The sequence below is a fragment of the Triticum dicoccoides genome, chromosome 2B (assembly GCF_002162155.2).
Source record: "Triticum dicoccoides isolate Atlit2015 ecotype Zavitan chromosome 2B, WEW_v2.0, whole genome shotgun sequence".
Lineage (NCBI taxonomy): Eukaryota > Viridiplantae > Streptophyta > Magnoliopsida > Poales > Poaceae > Triticum > Triticum dicoccoides.
The window spans coordinates 764,827,811-764,839,525 of record NC_041383.1 but is presented as its reverse complement, the minus strand read 5'-3'; positions in this window follow the sequence as shown (position 1 = coordinate 764,839,525).

Sequence of the window (11,715 nt, the reverse complement as noted above, 5' to 3'; positions counted from 1 at the left end):
CAACCTTGCTGGAGCCTGGGCTCTCCTCTTGGGCCTGGCCTGTTCTGTGCTTGTCGGTTTCTCCTGTAGCGATTCAGGTGTTGCCGCTGCTGCATCTTCAGTGCTGCTGACACTTGTCTCCATCGATATGGATTGGCCAAACAGAACTTCGATTTCCATGCTGCGTGCACCTTCCACTCAGTTCCAACTTGGCGGGAATTAAATGCAGCGCTAGCTCACAAACCAAGCAGTGTTGGTCAGACTAGCGCGCTGGCGAGTGCGGCCGGCCGGCTCAGGCCGCGCCGCGAGCAATTCGTGCAGCAAACATCCGCTGCGCGCATGAGCGGCGGCCGTGGCCCTCGTGTGCTCCACCTTAGCTTGCAGATGCAATGTTGGCTGGCCTGCCTGCCCTACATGATGCCGCTCGGTGCGCATACCACCCACGCCTATGTCTACGTGGTCATCCGTGGGGAAAATATCTAGTGCTACCAATCTTTACGTGCTACCGTGATACAAGATTTTGGGTCGTCGGATTCTCAGATCAGACGGCTCTCAACAACTCTGCAACATTTGCAAAAAACCTAAGAGGAGTCCAAAAATCACGCACAGGTCCAGCTGATCCCACATCTCCTGGATGCCGTTCGATTTAAGAATCCGACGGCCCAGATGCCCGTATCACGGTAGCATCTAAGTCTTGGTAGCACCAGATACTCTCCCGTCATCCGTGAACCAAATTTCGACCGAAGGCTGAACAGTTGGCGCAGTCGATAACCTACTATAGGCCAAACGACTGCCACTATCGAAACCACCCACGGGATCGCCATGGTGTCGTGTCGGGTCTGCGAGGAAAGCTACCTACGGGCGGTCTACCGCGAGTGGGTCGCCGCGTCTTCACTGTTGTGGAAGATTGTGTGTTCTACAGAAGTGCGGAGCCGGTAAATATGCATGTAATCGTTTTTTTCCTGGAACGTTCATGCAATCGGTTGAAAAATCGTTTTGACATATGAAGTTGTGGAAGTAGTAATGATATTCGAGAGAAGTGTATATTTCAACCCCGAACTCTTGCCCTAGTCTAATTTACAACCCCGAACTTCAATACCATCTAAATTACAACCCCTAACTCCTAAAACCGGTCAGGATTCAACCCTCTCCTCCCTGTTGACCGGTTTTGACCAGTCAACGGGTCCAGTCAACATGCCATGTTAGCAAAAAATTCAAAAATTTCTGAACAAATAAATAAAAATATGTAAGATAAGGAAAAATTCCAGGAAAAATAAAAATTCAAATTCGGAAACTTTAACTTTTTTGGAACCTATTTTTTAGGAATTCTTCCTTATATTTTATTGTTTTTTATTTCCTGGAAATTTATTTTTTCTTTACTTTCAATTTTACAAAATTGTTTTATTTTTTCCTGGAAATTTTGAACTTTTTGCTGACGTGGCATGCTGACTGGACCTGTTGACTGGTCAAAACCGGTCAACAGAGAGGGGAGGGTTGAATCCTGGCCGGTTTTGAGAGTTGAGGGCTGTAATTTAGACGGTATTGGAGTTCAGGGTTGTAAATTAGACTAAGGCAAGAGTTTGAGGTTGAAATATGCACTTCTCTCATGATATTCTTACTACCTTGTTGAGTATCGTTTCTTTCGTTTGTCAGATACACGAATTACTGTGGAACCGAGAAGTGCAGAGACTTTGCACTTCTATTCTGCTGAAGCGGCACAGCAAAATCATGAGGGCGTGCTCATGTATCTCCAAATTTTTTATTTTGTATTTTTACAATATGTATATCGAATGATTGTGACGCCGTTTTATAGCATGGTAAAAGACTGAAATGGGAGTAGAACACAGAAGTAAACAAATTCATTTCGTGGATGTACTCGACGGAAGCAGCACACTCAAGAACCGAACACATGAAGTGCGGAGTCTTCACATGAACAGCTCTGCGAATCAGGTTCAGTGAAGTCTACACAACTGAAGATTGATTGAGCACACGCACAACTTCAGTGAAAGACGCTCAATTGTCTGTCAGCTGTCAGGAAATGCGAACCCGGGATTTTGGAACTTCTTTTTTGTGGGGAAGTTGTTTGAGTACATGGCATAGGTAAAACAAACTTGTTTTTGACGGGGTCATGTGAGGTAGAATATGTATTAGCAGAATCAATAACTGATGTAAAAATAATTCAGAATGAAATCCTTTGCTCCTCCATCGAAGAATCTTCATAAAACTAATGCAGTTAAATAAGAACATGCCACTTTATTGAATAACTGATAGTCATCATTACTCACTTTTCTATATTTCAGGGATTTCATCGGTGCACACAATCACCAGTGAGATGCTTAAGCTTCAATGATTCTTAAGTGGGCAAAATGATTATTAGTTACAAATATTTTTGCACATTTAGATAAACTAGATAAATACATTTAATATTTATAATGATGTGATACTACAATTAATGTTGCCTTGTGAACCGTCGCATCATGTCACCACACACCTCGCCTAGAAGTTCCATGTTTTAATAAAGCACACACTTCAGTGTGTCTGTACCCACCTTCACTTATATTTTCTTTTGTATCCACAACAATCGGGGAGGGGATGTACTTACATGCGCGAATGCACGATGATATTTCTCAGCTCACTTGGACCCTCAGTGCATATATAGCGACATGTGCCTAACTCACTATGATCATGAGATCCATTGTCCTACCTTAAAAACATGAGATCCATTGATAGCAGGATAGATGGCGATTGGTAGCTAATGTGTAATACGTGATTCGTCATGTATGAAAGGAGCACGACACGAGGAATATTATCCCGTGCTAGGTGGCGATTGGTAGTACACATAATCGATGGCATGATAAAGTTGCCTCGTGTTGGCCGATTGAGTCCAGCCCACCAACTAGGGCTCCAACCTATCAAGCTACCACTACACGACGATTAAAATTTAGAAGCACTTTGTTGGGGCATTTTTCAAAGTGCCCTAAAAGCTTCCAACTAGGGGCACTTTGCCAAAGTGCCCCAATAGTTATGACATTTCGCACCTTGCCAAAGTTCCCAAGTAGATATGACCTTCTGTGGCATTTTGCTAAAGTGCCCCAATAGGTATGACTTTTTATGGCACTTTGCCAAGTTATGACCTTTTGTGGCACTTTGCCAAAGTGCACCAGTAGGTATGATTTTTATGGCTTTTTGTTAGCAATTTAAATTGGTGCTCTATCCCTTTTCTCTAACAAACATATTCACGTGCTGAGTCGGTTCCACGTACGTGCAATACGTTCTTGGAATAGAAACACGTTGAGCGCCAACCTGTAGCCAATATCACCGAGGATGATGACGCCCGGAACACACACTTTGTGTCAGCGAGTCAACATGATCATCCGCGATAATTGCGTCTACCCTGTTGGCGGCCTCAACTCGCTGCGCCAGCTGCACATCCTCATCGACGCTGCCCAATGAGCCTCAATCTGGTGACTAGGTGTCTTCTTGGCCTTCCTTCCACCGGTTGTCAGAAGCTTTTCCATCGTCTCGCTCAATGGCCTCGTGATTGTCGGTGCCGCCATCGAGATGCTGCTCTTTGCGAGGGAAAGCATGTCATGCCATTGAATTTTTTTTACCTCGACTGGTCAGGAGTACCATTCTCGTGGAGTCTTGGCCCAGTGTAACTTGGCATGCGCCGGCAGATCTTGGGCTGTAGCAGCAACGCATGAGCTGGGCCGCAGCAGCACACAAACTGGTTGCTGCAGTGTGACTGGATGCTTCATAATGGGCCCAAATATTTAGCCCCCTGCAAAATGGGCCACCTATTGCCACCTGTATGATGCATGCAGCCCAATACACAGTCCAGCCCAACCGTGTCGATTCTACAAGCGGCGACGCTGGCAGATCTTATATAGCGCTTGATGCGGCGCAGAACTGTCGCGTCACCTAAAGAATTTGGTCACTGGGCCGGCCCATTTCACTCCATGGTAGCTCTTTTTTGCAACGCTAGTTGCGCTACTTGGTTGATTTTTGCTGCTCCGGTTTTTTATGTTGGTTTTGTTATGTTTCTTCTTTATTATTTTTCCTTTTTCTGCTCTATATATTTTTCCGTTATATTTATTATTTCTTTTATTTCATCTTATATTCCCTTTTTTTATGTTCTTTTTCTTTTTATGTTTTGTTTCTTTCATTTAAGTTTCCTTTTCCCTTTTCAATTTTTTCATATTAAATTTCTTTCGTGCAGTTTAAAAATATATAGGTTCATGGACTTCAAATATAGGCTCATGGATCTAGAAAAATGGTCACGAGTTTAGAAAACTGGTCTTGGGTTTAAGATAATACATTCATGGATTTGGAAAATGTTTTGTTTATATTAAAAAATTCTTCGCATAGTTTGAAAAAAATGTTCACGAGGTTTGAAAAAAGTGTTCCTGGGTTCAAATTAATAAGTTTATGGATTTTGTAAATATTTTGCTCATATTTAAAAATTGTTCACGTCATTTGAAAAAAAATGCTCACGAGTTTTACAAATTTGTTTTTGGGTTAAGAATCCATGGACTTCAAATATAGGCTCATGGATCTAGAAAAATGGTCCCGAGTTTAGAAAATTGTTCTTGGGTTTAAGATAATACGTTCATGGATTTGGAAAATGTTTTGTTCATATTAAAAAATTCTTCACATAGTTTGAAAAAAATGTTCACGAGGTTTGAAAAAAGTGTCCTTGGGTTCAAATTAATAAGTTTATGGATTTTGTAAATTTTTTGCTCATATTTAAAAATTGTTCACATCATTTGAAAAACAATGCTCACGAGGTTTACCAATTTGTTTTTGGGTTAAGAATAATATGTTCATGGATTCAGAATATGTTTCATTCATATTTAAAAATTGTTCATGCAGTTTTAGAAAAAGTTCACGAGGTTCAAAAATTGTCCATGGGTTCAAAATATACGTTCATGGATTCAGGAATATTTTCGTTTGTATTAAATTATTCACGTAGTTTGAAAACTTTTTCATGAGGTTCAAAAAAATGTTCTTGAATAATGCGTTCATGGATTCGGAGAATGTTTAATTCATATTTAAAATTTTCTTTTTGCAAGGAAAAGTAAATTCATTCATCAAGCGGCAGCCAAGTCTGCATTAAAAGGTCGGGTACCTCATCCGGTCCTGAATGGAGCCACACTGCAGTGCGCTTCTTTATTCTACCATAGTTTGCTGAAAGTGACTAACAATGTTTACAAATTAGGAGAGAACAAAACATTGTTATTCATATTTACAAATTGTTCATGAAGTTTAAAAAATATGTCCACAAGGTTCAAAAATTATGATTGCAGGATTAATAAATCTTCAAGGATTCCATAACACGGATCACAGATTCAAAAGAAATGTTCATGGGTTCCGTAAAATATGTTCGTGGATTAAAAAATAGGTTTGTTGATTCAACACGAGGTTCAAAAAATTGTTCACAAGGTTCAATTGTTTTTTCATGGGTTCAAGAAAATTATGTTCACGTGTTTAAAAATATTCATGGATTTGAAAAATATAAGTTGGTGTATACAAAATATTCATGGGTTAAAAAGGTTCCAAATCCTATATATAATCATGTACGGGGTTTTCGTACACATTTTTGTTTCTTAAATATTTTTAGCACTAGTTCTTTTAACTAACATCAAGTACCAAAGTTTAAAAAAATTTGTTTGAAGTATGTAATCTTCTTAATTTTGGTACAGATATTAGTATACTAGTGTAGAGAATACTTGCAAAGCCTTGCTTTTTAGGAACGTACCAGTAAGCATTGTTTAGGGAAAGGTACGTCCAAAACTTTTTTAGCGAACGTATCTTTTTTTTTAGTGTTCGACTGCTCTTTATTCGTTATCAATAATATATCCTTAGGAATACACAAAGGAGGATTGAAGGAGCCACAGACGTCGTTGAGTGCCTTGCCTCACACTGCTACGAGTGAGTCGATGGGCTTCTCCATTGGAGCTCCTTCTTTCGTGTCTAAACACCATCTTCTCAAATGAAAAAAAAAGGAGAGGATACTGTCGTCTTGATCTCTGAAACAACCATGATATACTCCCTAGAGTAAGGCCGTGACAGGTTGTCGATCACTTCCAGGCAGTCCGACGCAATGCACATACGGTTGATGCCAAGGTCCTGCGCAAGAGATAGTGCTTGACCACACGGGTCACAATCAATCTTATCTCTTCCCCACCACATCCAGAAGGCCACGAAACAATCTGGTGTGATGGCCGCTGTCGGCGCCGTCCACCCCCAATCTTGATGTTCCGTGCAATGCACGAGCATCTTACTAATTAATATTATGTTTTTTAGTGATGAATTCATTAGTATTATGTATAACTGTTGTATAGTATATGTGTATGCCTTCAGATACTTAGTACTACATTTGTCTCAAAATAAATCTATTATTCATAACTTTAGTCAAACTAGGAAAAGGGCCCGTGCGTTGCAACGGGAAAAATATATTTCATAATATTCAATGGTCATGACCACATTTTGCTGCATCATCGAGGTACGCTATCACTCTCGATTTCATGAAATCATGAAAAACAATCGTGATCATATTTTTAATTGTGAACAGTTTTTAAATTAATGTACACTTTTACAATTTTTCAAATATTTTTTAAAATTAAGAAATTTCTTTAATTCATGAACATTCTATACGATTTGCAAACATTTTTTTTAATTGTGAACATTTTTCTGAAACCATTTTCTTGAATCAGTGAACATTTCTACAATCCACGGACATTTTCCCGGAAATTAACGAACATATTTGAAATGCGTGATAATTTTTTGAACTTGTGAAAAATTTATGAATGAATAAACTATTTTGTAAGTCACGAACAGTCTTTGAATTTTTAGGATATTTTTCCATTCTTGAACATTTTCTGAATTGGCAAAATTTTGTTCAATTTCATTAAAAAAATACACAAACTTTTTAAAAATCATGAATTCTTTTATTTCACGCGCATTTGTTTTCAATATTTCGAATATTTTTTGAATAAGCTAACATTTTTTTTTACAAAAACGGAAACATTTTTTAAATCCACAATTTTTTTTAGTTTATTAAACATTTTATTTCAAATTCTCATTATTTTAAAATTTTGAAACTTTGTTGAAGTCCAGTTTTCCTCTTTGCCACCATCAACATTGTTACTTTGTCCATCTATACATGTCTAACATGAGGCGTTGAGTTTGGTCATCACACCATAGCACCTCATTTTCACAAGCCCCTCCATGCATCGACTTGTAATCACGGGGCCTTGTAATGATGGTGGATGCCACTCATGTCTCATCCACACTTGCTGAATGCAGCATCCCCGCGAACAACGATTGCTTTCCGCTGATAATCACAGGGAAAGGGTGCATCTTTACGGGCGTCGGCACCGCGCGTGCAAGCTAGACACTCGCTTACATTGCAAAAAGTATTTATGTCTGGGGCGAGGGCAACGGCCATCACACTAGGAGATTCATGGCGCCAGTGGCAACATCCGACGCTAATGAGTTTGGGGAACACCAATGGTTCCCGGTTAGCATCTAGCACTGAGGCAGTGGCCCCGATGGTATGGCGGATGCTTCAGTGTGTCTCGCACCGTTGTGGAGTGACATGGAGTAAAGGCAGCCCCCCTCCTAGGGTCGTGGCGATGGTCTAAGGTGGAGAGTCATCTCACCAATCTGCCAGGCACAAACTGATAGTTGCCATGAATAACAAAAAGTAAAATAAATATGAACAATACTCGAGTTACAGTTGAAGAAATCATATGAACTGTAGCCCACTAAAAATATTTGCCTACCACAATAGGGCAAAGAAACTTGCAGCAAAATTGACTTTAATGTGTCCACGCTATGACCCCTCGAATCAGTGACCTCCTTAGATAAAGTTAAGCTATTTCAAAGTCGTCAGTCAATAGTAATCTGCTTTTGGAGTGTTAATCTGAAGTTTATGTGTTGTTCTCAACTTCTTCATGCTTCCTTTCTAAAAATATCAATTACAATTTTCCTTGGAAAAATAATGAAAGCACTTTTTGTTATACACCAATTCTTGATTTAAAAGTAAGAAAAAAAGTTGCAATTTCAGAAATATATAGAAAGGAGGCCAACTACATGCACTGGAAAAGATTTTTTTAGTCTGCATGGCAACAGTAAGTATCAACACTTCAACATGATAAGTTTCCTGTACAATATAGGCTGGATATGGTAGCCATGACCCCTGCTTTAACTGTTTGCCCAGAGGAAAAGTCCCAACCTGCATAAAGCGCAATCAGTTGAGGATGGGATGCTTGATGTCCTTGAATTTGGAAAGAGGATTTCAGCGGCAACTATACAAAGAGTTTAGAGAACGGGGTGTGAAGACCACTCCGAAGCTCCAATTTTTATAGCCATCAGCCTCCCCTCTTTTGACATGCAAATTCTGTATATGTTCAAGTTGGAGGCTGCAATTTGAAGCCATGCACTGAAAGTGTAGCATTCTGAGAATGTGTTATATCAGTCATGATCATTTTTGGCTAGATCTAAATATCAGATAGTGGCTCATTCAAAATTACAGTTCAGAAGAACATTCCAGGTTATGTAGAAAATTACTATCTGCTAGATACTCTGTGGCATTGGTAAAACATAACTACACATGTGACATTCTAGTCCTCTATGTCAACAACTGGAGCTAGGCACTTTTGCAACTGACGTAATCTTGGAGCAGTCTATGATTCCGATCAAAGTACTTGCTATGGATGCACATATGATGAAAGTATGTTAAGAATTTGCAGACAGTAAGGCCTACAAACTGAACTGAAACAAAATGTTAATCCACTCCACATTGAAACTGATTCCTACATGAGGAACGTCACACAAAGCAAATTCGAATCCAAAAAATACTAACATCAAGCGACAACAACACAGAGGTTACCTCATCGCCGTTGAGATATGCACGAAATGGTTTGCAGGTGATCCGTCCTGATAACTGCAATACTGATGTTAAAGCAAAGAAAAATGTGTAATCCAATCCAATTAATGTCAAATAAACAATACTCATACTAGAGTTCCTGTAACAACTAATTATCCTTGTCATTGTCCCGTATTTCATCATCAGCAGCGACTATGTGCACCATAATGCCAGGACCAATAAATGCATCTTCTAAAATCAGCTATCCTAGACCTTCCACAGGTATCCTTTAGAATCCCAGGAATGCATCATACACTCTTGTATTACAGAGTTCCATCATGTGGTCAGATGTATGCTGCTGATGAAAACAGTCTAGTAGTTTTGAAGTGCTGTAGTAGCGTTCCTCAAAAAGGTCAAACCCAATTAGCAGATACTTCTATGCAACCCAGTTTGATGTTACCAAAATGATCAAAATAATTCAAGACATGTGACACTAGTAGAAAAAGGACCTAATGTGAGACACATTAGTCCCGATTCGATTTTGGCCCGGTAATAATGGTACCATTAGTGCCGGTTCAAACGGCTATGCATTAATGCCGGTTCGTTTTGAACCTTTAGTACCGGTTCGTGCCACAAACCGGTACTAAAGGGGTGGTGGCAGGCTGGCGTCAGGCCGAGGCCCCGCGATCACCTTTAGTACCGATTCATGACACAAACCGGTACTAAAGGGGTTTGCCCTATAGTTCCGGTTGGAGACACAAACCGGTACTACGACATGTTTGCAATTTTTTAGAATTCTCAAATTCCAAAAGGAAAAAAAGATATGCTCAAATTTCAGTTTTTTTTAATTTTTGTTAAATCTGGTCAAACTATGGTCAAACTACTTGATCAAGAAGTATTAATGTTGCTACATAATTATTCAAGAATATTAGTGTTACTAAATAATTATTTCCATTTTTTGAATTTTGGTCAAATCGGGTCAAACTATGGTCAAACTATGGTCAAACTGTGGTCAAACTTATTCAAGAAATATTAGTGTTACTAACTGTTTTTTAGAATAATAGTTCAAAACTCAAACAGTGAAACGTGTGACCTAATGCTCAAGCTAAACTGCTGAGGGTTAATAGGATAGACAACTTACATTTGTGAGGAAAACAACAAGTGCAGACTTAGAAAGTAGTTCAGAATAGAACTCCGAAGTTAAGCGTGCTCAGGCTGGGAGAGTGAGAGGATGGGTGACCGGCCGGGAAGTTAGACGATTTGAAATGAGTGATCCACACTTGAGCAGTTAAGAGGGGTGATTAGAGACTAAATCATCAAATAATTCAGAAAATTGAAAATCAAAAAAATCAAAATTGTTTTACAAATTTTTCAAAAACAAAATTTAAAAAAACCTTTAGTACCGGTTGGTAACACCAACCGGTACTAAAGGTTCCCCGTACCACTGCGCGAGCTCACGCCACGTGGTGGGCCTTTAGTGGCGGTTCGTGCCGAACCGGTACTAAGGGGGGGGGGGGCTTTAGTCTCCATTCTTTAGTGCCAGTTGCAGAACCGACATTAAAGGCCCTTACAAACCGGTTTTAAAGCTCCGGTTTCTACTAGTGTGAACTAAACCAAGGATGGTGCTTATCAATACCTGAACCCATAAAACTAACCACTTGTCATAGACGGGAGCAACTTGAGGCCAAAGTTGGAATCAGCTCACGTGGTCTAGCAAAGGAAGATGTGATATAAACAATGGCAGACAGCTCATTCGAAATTTTATATACAATGGCGTAGTACTGAATCCCCAACAATCATATATCTTGACAATTTAAATCCTTGAATCTGCAACAAATCCAGAAATGAAATAATTGTATAGAGAAGAAAATATGAAAGACATTGAGAATGCAATCTCTGTCTGATGCATCTTCATGGGCGCAAATAATAGTTTAACCTATCCAGAAAGTGAAATGACAACCTTAAGAATATGCTCTCCTGAATCAGATTGGGATTGGACCGGAGAAGCTTATCTTGGCCTCTTCACATCAGCCGATGCTTGATGCTCCCCAAGCCAAGCCATGGTCTTGATTGCCGCATCCAAACCTGCTGCAGCACGCATCACACTCCTATATTCCGGTAAGCCCAAATTCACCTGCATTATTAGATCTGCAAAAAAAATCATTACCAGGATTGCAGAACAAATACACAAGGTTTCGCACTTTTGCTGGGACTAAGGGCATCTCCAGCCGTTGGCCCCCCAGGAGGGGCAAAAAATCGCCCTTGGGGACGCACCGGCGCTAAACCGCGCACTGGGGGCGTGTTGTCCCCCAGTCGCGGCGCCCACGGTTAGTCAAAAAAGTCCAAAACGACTCAAATTTAACACAAACAGCGGCGAGTTCAAACTTAAACTTAAACATATTTCGTCCAAACTTAAACATATTTTACAAAAAAGAAAGAAACTATCGCGGGCTACCCCCGCCGTCTCCCTCGCCACCCGCCTCGTCGCACGCCCACGCGGTTCTACATGCCGAGGAGGCTGTAGAACCGCGTGTAGTCACCGCCGTCGTCGTCGTTGTCGTCGTCGTCGCCGCCCCCACCTACGCCTCCTCCGTCCCTGCTGCATCCCTTCCCCGGTTGGCGCGGCGGGTTGGACGGTCCGGGGGCGTCGTCGTCGTCGTCGTCGCTGTCGAGGACCACGACGCCGTGCTCGTCCTCGCGCCCACGCTTGCGGGCGGCGATCTCCTCCAGGGCCCGGCGCTACCGGACCGTCTCATCGCGGAGGTAGTCCTCCCGCGCCCACCGCATGGCGTCCTCGTCGGAGAAGCCGCGCCAGGCTATCTCCTCGTACTCCGCGGGGAGGCCCGGCTCCGGCTTGGGCTCGA